Source organism: Camellia sinensis, chromosome 3, assembly GCF_055761805.1.
Source record: "Camellia sinensis isolate YWXY chromosome 3, ASM5576180v1, whole genome shotgun sequence".
In the NCBI taxonomy this organism is placed as follows: domain Eukaryota; kingdom Viridiplantae; phylum Streptophyta; class Magnoliopsida; order Ericales; family Theaceae; genus Camellia; species Camellia sinensis.
In genome coordinates this window covers 228977852-228989886 of record NC_138963.1, presented here as the reverse complement: position 1 = coordinate 228989886, position 12035 = coordinate 228977852, and the positions used below count along the sequence as shown (strand labels likewise).

The 12035-nt window shown below is 41.1% G+C and overlaps 1 long non-coding RNA gene across 1 annotated transcript; it reads left to right on the top strand.

The window, feature by feature from the left end:
• Window positions 1-6652: 6652 nt before the first annotated feature.
• On the top strand, window positions 6653-7851 carry LOC145823155 (uncharacterized). Its single transcript, XR_014365390.1, has 2 exons — window positions 6653-7273; window positions 7440-7851. It is a non-coding gene; the product is annotated as an uncharacterized LOC145823155 (long non-coding RNA).
• The last annotated feature ends 4184 nt before the right edge of the window (window positions 7852-12035 follow it).

Sequence of the window (12035 nt, the reverse complement as noted above, 5' to 3'; positions counted from 1 at the left end):
AAATTAAAACCATCCGGACCCGGTGCTTTATTACCATTACAGTCCTTCACTGCTGCCCATATCTCTTCTTCTGAGAAATCTGCTTTGAGTTGTGCAAAATTCTGACTGTTCCTTACAGACTTGAAATCCCCTATTAACACAGGCCTCCTCCTCCACTCTTTTGAGAAATGCTTTTTGAAATAGGTCCACACCTCATGTTTTACTTGGTCAGGTTCTTCAATTACACTCCTCTCAACTGTAATGGAGTTTATTGCATTTCTATTGAGTCTGCAGCTTGCTGTGATATGGAAGAATCTAGTATTCCTATCCCCTCTTAGATTCCAATCCAATCTTGATTTTTGAAGCCATGTCCATTCAATCATACAACTAAGATTCCACATCTCACTTCTTAGCTCTCTTTTCCTTTTCAGTTCTGCCTCCACTAATGGACTGATTTTAGCTTTCAAATCAAGCATATGCAATTCATCCTCCACTGCTTTTAGTTTTGATTCCACAGTACCATACACCTCTCTATTCCACTATTTCAAAGCCATCTTTAGAGCTTGTAATTTCTCTTGTAGAGTGAAGCCAGCATCCCCTACAATGTATGACTCTCCGCAAACCTTCACCATTAGAGAAGCAAACTTAGGATGCAATAGCCACACATTCAAGAACTTAAACGGTTTTGGTCCCCAATCCCTCACATCCTCCATAAGTACTAGGGGACAATGATCTGAGATGGTTCTTGATAATCCCCATAATTTGAGCTTAAATCTTTCAATCCATTCAGGGCTAAGAAAGAACCTATCAATTTTAATCCATTTAATCCCCTCATGAGCATTAGACCAGGTGTATTTGCTACCAAGCATCTGAATTTCAGTCACCTCACATCTATCTATGAACTCATTGAAGTCTTTCATTTCCCTATCCCTTCTTGAACACCCTACTCTTTCAGCAACATTTCTAATTTCATTAAAATCACCACCCAAACACCAAGGCTTTGAGAAGCTACTTTTCGTGTTTAGCAGGACCTCCCATAAGTTGCCTCTCTTCACCACACCATTTGGAGCATATATATTGAGGATTACACACTCAAAAGAATTATGAAAAGTACCTGATAGTAGTATAAAATTTCTGTTGCTACAACAATCTGACAACTAAAACATTCTAGGATCCCAAATGCATAACAGCCCTCTAGCTCTCCTTATCACCCTCCTCAAGCAGGATTAATTGTTGTATTATTGCATCATCTTGGCCCTTGGTTTCAATCCCCAATCTTTTCCCTAATTACAGAGTTTCTTGTGCTTCCTTCAATCTCCCCTCATTACATATGTATTGAGACTTTTCAGATAATGACTTGAACAACACTTTTGCTACAGCTCTGACCACTACATTTTTTTGGTTGCCTTTGCTTGACCCAGATCCTCTCTGTCCTAATCTTCTAACAAACCCAGAAAAGCCTCCTTTTACTGACTGGTTTCTGTAGCCCATACTGATCATACCTCCCCTACTTCCTTTCCTCGGTTGATTATTTATAGAATCACTATAGAAAGAACTTATAGAATTACTCACATAAGACTTAGAGCCCACTATATCAGGCCCAAGCTGTCTGCCTTCATTGGTCTGACTTGAATTCTTCAGATCTGATCCATATGGCCTAGGCCCATTGATTTGGCTACTAAACTGATCCTGGCCCAAATTTACCTCCAGAAAAATACCTGGTCTTTCCCGTTGAGTCCCATTGATGCTTGAAATAAACCCATGTGTAACAATCTGACCATCTACTAACTGACCTTCATGATTATACCTCTGCAACTGCCTACTTTCCTCCCTCAACAATGATACCTCTATATCTGGAAGTATCACATTTGATTTCCCCAAGCAATCTGCAGACTCTACGGATACTACCTCCCACTTGCCTTCCACCTCAAGCTCACCTCTACCCTGCCTCTGATCTGCCATAACCCTTTTTGCCACCTCTTCCTTGTCACTTTCTTCATCAGCTATGACATCATCATCTTCTTCCTTTCTGCCTGCCTCTACCTTCTGTGCCCCACCATGAACATTTGAACTTCCATAATCCCTTCCACCTTCATACGTATTACACCTGCACCTGCCATTTATCTCATTCACTATCTGTTCTTCACATACCCTTATGGGATATATTCTTCCTTTACATTCCAGATTTAAACTTGAATTAATCAACTCCATTACACTGGTAACGATTCTAATCCTTCCACGACTGAAAGATGAAGGTTTACATACATCCTCATCAAAGTTAACCACCTGACCCCATGCTCTTCCAATTTTTCTGAAAGTATCAGAATTCCACAGGTTCAATGGAATCCCATAACAACTCAACCAGACAAATCTTTCTTGATCAAGATGAAGACCTGGAGCCCAATCTGTGATATATTCACACCACTTGTGAAAACCTACATTTAGTACACTTTCTTTGCTTCTGAGCTCCTCATTTGATTTGAATGTTATTATCACATCCCTACCACCTCCCCTTCTAACTACCACATCACCCAGACCTTTGTTATTTAGTTCCTCTTTCAGCTCCATGTTGGAGTACTGCGGTTTAAGTCTCATGATCTTGCTCGTATATAGCCACCCATTCCCAATCTCCTTTACTTCAATGGTAGTCATTGTTGTGCCTCTTTTCTCAACCCCATTTAATACCTCAACAAAGGATCTGTTATCCCTACCAGGATTTCTCACATTTTTCTGTACTACCTCCATATCTTGTCGCACCACAAACTTTCCCTTGTGATCTAGTTGCCTCCATTTGATTTCGGCTTGCTCTTTCCCATAGATTGCACTTTTAACTGTTAAAAATGATATATTATTGATTGATTGATGTATTGATTACAAATTACAACTTCTATAAATAGAAAAGAAGGTGGTAGTAGGTGTAGTGTAGTGGAGGTGGTAGGTGAAGTGGGTGCTAGTGGAGATGGTAGGTGTGGAGAGGTGTAGTGTAGTGGATGGTAAATTCTAACAGCCCCCCGCAAACTCAAGGAGGATAGAAACTAACCAACTTGAGTTTGGAGAGAGGAACAAAACAAGAAAATACATAAAAATAAATAAAAAAATACAGAAAAATAAAAAAAAGATAGGAGACACTGTATGGTCGTGTCAGACCGTTGGTGAAGACTCTGAAAGGTGGTGCCATAACGTGGTAGAGGACACAGGATGGTGGTGTCATAACGTTGTAGAGGACACTGGATAGTGGTGTCATAACGTGGTAGAGGACACTGTATGGTGGTGTCATAACGGTGTAGAGGACACTGTATGGTGGTGTCATAACGGTGTAGAGGACACTGTATGGTGGTGTCATAACGTGGTAGAGGACACTGTATGCTAACCGGAATCAATGTCGGGACAGTTTATGGGGTCTTGTCGGACCGTTGAAGATGCTAACCGGAATCAAATGTCGGGACAGTTTATAGGGTCATGTCGGACCGTTGAAAAAGGTTGCACCCTCAAAAGGTGTGCCCAAGTTTGTCAAAAGGCGTGCCATCAAAAGGCGTGCCCACTTTATCAAAAGATGTGCCATGAAAAGGCGTGCCAGTTTGTCGGGCGGCAAGAGGACACTGTATGGTGGTGTCATAACATTGTAGAGGACACTGTACGGGTGTGCCATAACGTTGTAGAGGACACTGGATGCTAACCGGAATCAATGTCGGGACAGTTTATAGGGTCATGTCGGACCGTTGGAGATGCTAACCGGAATCAAATGTCGGGACAGTTTATGGGGTCATGTCGGACCGTTGGAGATGCTAACCGGAATCAAATGTCGGGACAGTTTATGGGGTCATGTCGGACCGTTGAAAAAGGTTGCACCCTCAAAAGGTGTGCCCAAGTTTGTCAAAAGGCGTGCCATCAAAAGGCGTGCCCACTTTATCAAAAGATGTGCCATGAAAAGGCGTGCCAGTTTGTCGGGCGGCAAGAGGCGCGCGATGCGCGTGGCTGGCCCTGGCTATTTAAAACAAGGTTGAGGCGAAGGCTGTGCATACTAGTCTGAAACCTCTGAACGCTCGGAGAGCTTGTCTCTGCAAATCTTGAAACACCCGGAAACCAACCCTTCTCTGAAACACTTAGCAACTCAAAAACATGGCCTCTTCTTCCCGTCCAGCTACCCAGAACCTGCTCACGCTCTTTCCAGAACTGAACGAGCCCACAAGAGAAATAACTGGTGCGGTGGCCAGTGAACCGCAACCAAACACCTCTGGTTTTGCTCCATTGAACTTTCCGATGCGGTCGGTGGAGCAAAAAATGGCGATGCAAACTGATATTGAGGCTAATCAGTATACTCTGAAGTCATGCGTGGAAACCATGACGGCGGTCACAAATTTGTCGAACCGGCTGCAGAGTAGGACAAATGAAGTGCAGCATTTAAATTCCCAGCTGGCTCTGCTCCAACGCATGTATAAGGATGCGCGAGCAGAGATAAGCGTGCTAAGGGCAGAAAACAAAGAGCTGAAGCGGAAGGCCACCGTGATGTTCCGATTTGGAGGTCCGCCATATGCTGCAGTGGAGGAGTATGGGGGAGTGAACGTGCTCAGTGGACAAGGAAACACGGAGACCGGATTGGCACGAGACACCCAAGATAAAAGTAAGAAGAAGAGACCTGCAGTAGAATAGAGAAGGGAAAAGAAAAAATCCCACTGTGGGTGTGGTTGTTTTGTTTGTATTTTTTTTTTTTTTTTTTTTTTTTTTTGTGTAAAATGATGATCGGGGTGAGGCCCGATATGAATAAAATGAGTTTGCAGTTCGTCTTCTTCCTCCGTGTTTGTTTGTTTGTTTGTTTGTTTTTTTTTTTTTTTTTTTTTTATTAAAGAAAATAATAACAATAATAATAATAAATAAAATGAAGTAGGGACAGGATGATGAGGATGATGATAAGGACACTTTTGCCTAACCCAAAACTTTCCAGAGACCCAATGACCACATGCATGTGTGGGTGTTATCTGCTTCTGTTTTTTTTTCTTTGTTTTTTTTTTTTTTTTTTTTGAGTACGAAAAATAAAATAAAAAAAAGAAAAGGAAAGTGGGGTGGTTGGTGGAACACAGGTGTGTATTCAACACACTTTGGTCTTGTTCTTTCTGCTCTCCCCCATCAAGAAGACAGAGAGGCGGTGCAATATTGTATAATAAACAGATATAGATATAAATTAAAAATAAAAGAAAATTGAGTGGGTGGATTAAAAAAAGAATAGTGGGTTTGAAAGTGAAAAATAAAAAAAAGAAAAGAAAGGGAAGCATGTGAGGAAAGAAGAAGGATGTGCTCTCGTGGGTGGAAAAGGGGAAGTGGCTGCAGAAGAAAAATAAAATAAAAAAAAAGTTTGATACAGATTTGTTGTGTTTTTGATGTTGTCTTCGAATGTGCCGAGAACACACAGGGTTCTCTTCCCTCTCTCAGCACTAGTCTCTCTCTCGTTTCGGGAGTAGATGGTGAAGGCAATGTAGCCCCCCCGTGGGTCGGCGCTGGTGCTGCCGTCGGCGGTGCCGGAGGACTCACTGCTAACGGCGACGGCGACGGAGACGTTGGCTGTTTGCGCGGAGCTGGGGCCGGAACCGGAGCAGGTGGAGCAGCAGCCGGTGGTGGAGTGGCTGGTGGAGGAGTCGTAAGGGAACCTCGGAAGCGACTGGAGGATCGTCTGTTTGAGGCCGTTGTTGGGGGCGGCGGCGGAGCCAGGCGCATCGGGCCACGGCAATGAAGCCGACGACGCAGAGGTATGGAGGTTTTGCTCTGGCGAGGGATGTGTAAAAAAAAAAAATCTTAGCGGACTAGATTGAGGTCCGGCGGGCGGCCAAGGCGAGGTTGCCGCCCGCCGATGACGCGAAAAAAAAATACTAAACTCTTAACCTTGCTCTGATACCATGTTAAAAATGATATATTATTGATTGATTGATGTATTGATTACAAATTACAACTTCTATAAATAGAAAAGAAGGTGGTAGTAGGTGTAGTGTAGTGGAGGTGGTAGGTGAAGTGGGTGCTAGTGGAGATGGTAGGTGTGGAGAGGTGTAGTGTAGTGGATGGTAAATTCTAACATTAACAGCTAGCACTTTGTTGTCTATACATAGGCCATTTGCCTTTTGTTCAGCAATCTGAGCTGCTACTGGGCAATCAAAACGAACAAAACCAAATCTTGTTTTTGTTACTAACCTCCTCTTATTTGGGATAAACACATCCCTAACCACTCCAAACTTTGTAAACAACGTATACATGCTCTTTGGGTGCATTGCTTCTGGTAGATTGTCCACAAATAATGTGAACAAACCTGATGTTCTCTTCTCATTCCACGCTTCCAGCTTCCCGTGCCTACCTCATTTCCTTACCACCGGTATCCATCCTCCTTGCTCTCGTTGATCAACCATTCTCGACTTCAGTGATAGTACTTTATCCTCCTTATATTTCAAAACACTGTGAATGAACTTATTACTCAATTCAACACTTAACTCAAAACTTAATTCAAAAAATCTTTTTAAATCTTATAACCCAACAAATCATAATTTCAAAACTCACAAACTCAAAATATAATTCCATTCACAAATCATAATTTTAAAATTCTACCAAAAGCAACTCAAATTTTCATCACTATATTTGTGAACAAACAATCGCGAATTAAATTCCATATTATTCTTGTCTTATAGCCAAATACACCAAATTCATTTTTTTTGCAACACATCACTAGCTTTCAACCCATTTGATCTCTCTGCTCCCCTCTTGCTTTCTTCTTTCCCACTATAGTGCTTCGTGCCTATAGTTGAGCCACTTTGAGCAAGACTTGCATCTTCTCGGTGCTTTGGGATTCATCAGAGATCAGACTTCAATTTCTAGTTTCAATCTCAGATTCGATTTTGGTCTGTGAGTGGACTTTGCAATCTGATTGTGGCCTTCGATTCACATTCATGTCCTTTGAATCGACTTCGTTGTGATTCTTATATTGCAACGAGAATCTGTTGCGTTCAACCTTGCGATTCTTTTTTCTTATTTCAATCGGACTTCACATTGATTTGATCTTGATTTGATTTTGTGATAGCGATTCCTTTTCTGATTTCGATCTGACTTCACATGGATTCGACCTTGATTTGAGTTCGCAAACTGATTGTGATCTATAGTCGGCTTCGAGAATCGAATTTCAACTTCAATTGTCTCTGTTTTGAGAAGAAATTTTCAATCTTGATTCTGATCTAGATCTGACCTTGCGGCTCCAATTTGACCTAGATACAAAGTCATGGATTGTACAATTGACCTGGTGATCGATTACAATTCTGATTCGGTATTAAATTTTGATTTGTCAATATTGACCTGTAGTTTGTGCGTCTTCATGGCTGATATTGTTCTGTAATATTATTGTTGCTTGGACCAGTTTTTTATTCGCCTTGAGTGTAGTGTTGCCTCGGTCCAATTTGAATATACATTTGTTTCTGTTTGTCTCCCAACAGTGTCAAGAATTGATGACTCAACGCGGTAGGTAAAGAGGAGGAGGTAGGGGTAGAGGTAGAGGTTTTGCTGCAAATTTGGGAGAAGCCGAGATTGAGTGGAACAATGGGAGTCTTTGTTGAATAGATAAAATTGCGGTGTTGAGAAGGCAAATCTCCATATTGACTGACATGGTTCAACGCTATGAAGCACTCAAATTTCAAAACAAGGTTGTAGCGGTGTCGGACACAAGGGTTACACATGGGGACAAGTCACATGGCGTGTCCCTTTATTTGATTAATTTTTTGTGAGAGGACAAGCCAACTAGTTTTTTGTCTCCTCTCCTTCAGTATGTTGGATGTTGGAGTCGGATGTTGAATGGTTGCTACTTTTTGATTCGATTAAATAAATGATACAACTTACGAATTAACTTAAGAATGGGGTTTTTTTTATATTGAATTGTGTACGTTTTTCTTATTTTTATTTGTTTGTGGATGTAAAATATTAATCTACATAACAAATGAAAATAAAAAAATATAAATATTTTTCTATGCTTCTTAGGTGCAACGTTTGCAAGCTCCTACTGATGATATTGATGTTTCCAAATATACCAAGGATACTCACCATTCTTTTGAGAATCCTTTTGTTGCCCCGCAAAAGTGTCAATCGAGTTCAGAATGTTTTGAGTACAAATGGAGATCATCATTAAGATTGATCTTCCCAATTTCCATGGGAGTCTCGCTTCCTGATCAGTTTGTTGATTGGCTCAAAACTATTTGAGCGGGTGTTTTAGTGTGGTGATGTTTCCGAAAAGAAGGAGGTGAAGTTAGTGACAATTTGCATCAAAGGGGAGAGCAGCTTCTTGGTGGGAGCAATTGCAAGAGAATAGGCAACGCAGTGGCAAGGGCAAAATTTGAGAATGGGAGAAAATGACCTCAATTCTTAACCTCAAAAACAATTCAATGGCAAGAGCAATTTTTTCCTTTCAATTACTTGCAACCTTGAACAAGAACTTATATAACCTCAAGCAATATGGGAGCATTGAGGGATACACAGAAGCATTTTACCAACTGGTTGCTCAAGTTGACATCAATGAGAGTGAGGAACAAATAGTTGCAAGATATATTAGCGGCTTGGAGCCTTATAGTCAATATGTGCTGGTTCTACACACTTTGTGGTCTGTCTTAAGAGGCTTACAATAGAGCTTTGGTGATTCAAAAGCAACAAAGCCGAGGTGTTTATGGGACGGGACATCACTCAAGGTGGTTTTAGGGAGTATATCCACTCCTAGCTTTGTGTCAAGGTGCGCCCATTCAAGGGTCAACACCTTGATGCCACACTCATTTGTGCCCTTTGGAGAGCCAAAAACATGCCTAAGAAATTATTGGTGCAAGTGCAAGCAAAGACCCAAGGCATAGTGCAAGATAGCTCAAGACATGCCGTGAAGCAACCTAGCCACAGACTTGCCTATCCAAGTAGCAACTTTAGGCCAAATTTTGGAGGATCAAATATAATCTTTTTGCCTTGTAAATTTTTATGTAAATACCTTAGTATTAAAGGTGTTTGGGACCAAGAGTTGTAATTTTTCTCTTTTTGTAGAATTTTTAAAAATCCATTATGACTCCTCAAACATAGTAGATGTTTCCTCCTGCCAGTTAGGAAAAGGCTTAACAAGCTATATTAAGGAGGGATACCCAAGTTTTGAACCAGACCACTTGTGCTTTTAATGTACGCCAACCTAGCTTATGGTAAGGCAACTTTTGTAGCACTTTTGGTGCATTGTTCAACTATTGTAATGCCTTCTTTTGATCAATGAAAAGTTCATTTCGCCTTTAAATTGTACAAAGCCTTTCAGTTGTTGCTTACTTTAATTTTAGCTTGCTGATTGCTATTTTGTGGCTTGTCTCTAATCTTGTGGCTCATCAACTTAACTAATATTGTGTTTGCTTGTCTTTGCAAACCTTTTGAGCTTTATTAACAGGCTAGTGAAGAGAGTTAACTAGCGCCACGCACACTTGCATATCTTTATCAAAGCTTCTGCATTGCTGGTGTGTGACACTTTGCCAAGGCTACCCATTGGTCCTTCATCAAAAAGTGTCCATAAGGGTTGCCCTGGTGAAAACTCAATACACTAATGGTGCTTCTAGAAGCCACCCCAAAGTGGTTGTGGTGGTAAGTGTGGAGAACCAGGTCATAGGCCTTCGGATTGTTGCAAGACTTTGGGCAACAAGTGGGTTGATGTAACGCCCTCAAAATAATACCTAAAACCCATCACTTTAGACATGCAATGATGTACAAGAAATAAATATCTTTCTATTAATCAGAGTAGCTTTTACAGAAATATTACATTACTATTAACAACAAATTGCCCTACGGGCTTACAGCTTTCCAAGTTAACACTTGGTTACAAAAAGAGAAGAGTATTAACTCAATACATCTTAAGCCCTTGGCTTGAATTTACATACAATATATCAAAGAAAGCAAAACAACAAAAGCAGTCTGTCTGCCTCTTGCCTCCCAAACTACACCCTTGGGAGTGGCATGCTTCCTGTACCTGAAAATAATGTCCCATATAGGGTGAGCCACAGCCCAATAGAAATACACTAAACCAACTATAAACAATGACTAAGATAACAGCGTTCAATGGGTGGTCCACACTTATAACTCAATTTATATCGTGTTACAGTTTCACCCTCCGTTTCTTATCCAATTCTCAATTCATATAATTATGACTCAAAACCTGGTCAAACAACCGATATGAGATAGACACTCATATTAAGCACTTACATTTCGCAATAGACAAGCATACTAGCTATATCAATACATCAACAGATAACCATGTAAGCTGTACCAATACATCAACAAATAAGCATATTAGCTATATCTGCACTTCATTAGATAAGCATATGAGCTGTATCTGCACTTCAATAGATAAGCATATAAGCTGTATCTACATGATACAACTTCTGGTTTAGAGGTCCAGCCCCTTTCTTCCAATAAATCTCCCGGTTTAGAGGTCCAGTCCCTTTCTTCCAATAAACCGTCCAGTTTAGAGGTCCAGCCCCTTTCTTCCAATAAACCGTGGAGTACAGCCCATTTCTCCTCCCACACAAACAATGTATATAAACAGTTATCATATACAATCAATCAATACATAAAGTTAATGTATTATTCCAATCGTTATATTCAATGGCACACTTAATCGATTAGTTTAAGTTTGCCTAATCATCATGCATTGTCTACAACAATCACGACTATCCTCTACCGATAGCCCAAAGCAGTTATTTCTAAACAAAAATTAAATGCGCCAAATAGGTAAAATATTGACATTTCAATTTGGTGAGTGATGAATAATCCAACTACACCCTTTAATCCCATACATCCCCAATTCCCACATTTTCAATTCCATTTCTCATTCCTCACATTTATTTCACAAATTAATTTAACAATGCAATTAGGGCATTTCCCATAATTAACAAAACAACCCTGAGGTTTCATTCCCATCAACAATCCAACATTTATCTCATTTCTCTATGCCCAACATGCATATAGGTAATAATAAATGAAACCCCAACTTTTGTAAAAATTACACAAAGACCCAAACTTTCTCAAAATTGCCCAACGACCCCAAATATATCAAAATGCCAAATTTCAAAGACAAAGCTCATAAGATGGAGTAGGATATCCCTACCTCAAATTCGGAGCTCAAAGGGAGAAGATGACGAAACCCAAAGTGCTCCAAAACTCAATATGCTCGAATCAAAATGTAGCCCTCCACGATCAACACAACTTTTGTAAAGGCCAAAGGGTAGGAGAACAATCTAACTAGATCAATCCTAAGAGAGAGGTTGAGTTTTAGTAAGAGAAGCTCTTGAATGGCTTTTTCGGAAAAGTAAGAGAGAGAAAGGATGTTGAAAAGTGATGCAAGAATGCCCAGCTGCCAACTGATATACGCATGATCCACTCGAGCGGAGAGTAGAACGCTCGAGCGTCAAGCACAAAAACTGGACCCGCTCGAGCGTAATAAGGCTCGCTCGAGAGCCAAGACACAAGAACAAAAAGTATCCGCTCGAGCGCGAAAACCAGTTCGCTCGAGCGTAGATTACCCCCCCTCAGAACTTTCGCAGACAATGAACACCCCGCTCGAGCTCCAACGGACCCGCTCGAGCGTGACCCACTCAAGCGTAAGGAAACCCGCTCGAGCGTGAAAAACACATCTGCAGAAGTTTTGCAGAGGCACTGATACTGGAAGTGTGAAAACTCCGCTCGAGCGTACAACCAAAAATCCACCTCCGCTCGAGCGCAAAGGTACCCGCTCGAGCGTACCACCAAAACTCTGGGCAACAAGAGAAAGGGACTAAGGCTCAACCGGCCTGTTCAAAATACGCCCAACACATCCTGAAACTCAGACATACGGGATTTAAAGGATGACAACAGGACATACAACCACCAACTCCACGGAACCTAAGACCGGAACACTGCACATAAAGGGGACAGACCCGAGATCGCTATAGTTGAACTTCAAGGTTGAAGATCATCTTATTCCCTTACGTGGTTCAAGAAGGGAAATGAGATCAGAGTTACTAAATGTTATTTGGTATTGTTTTCTATTCGCAAGT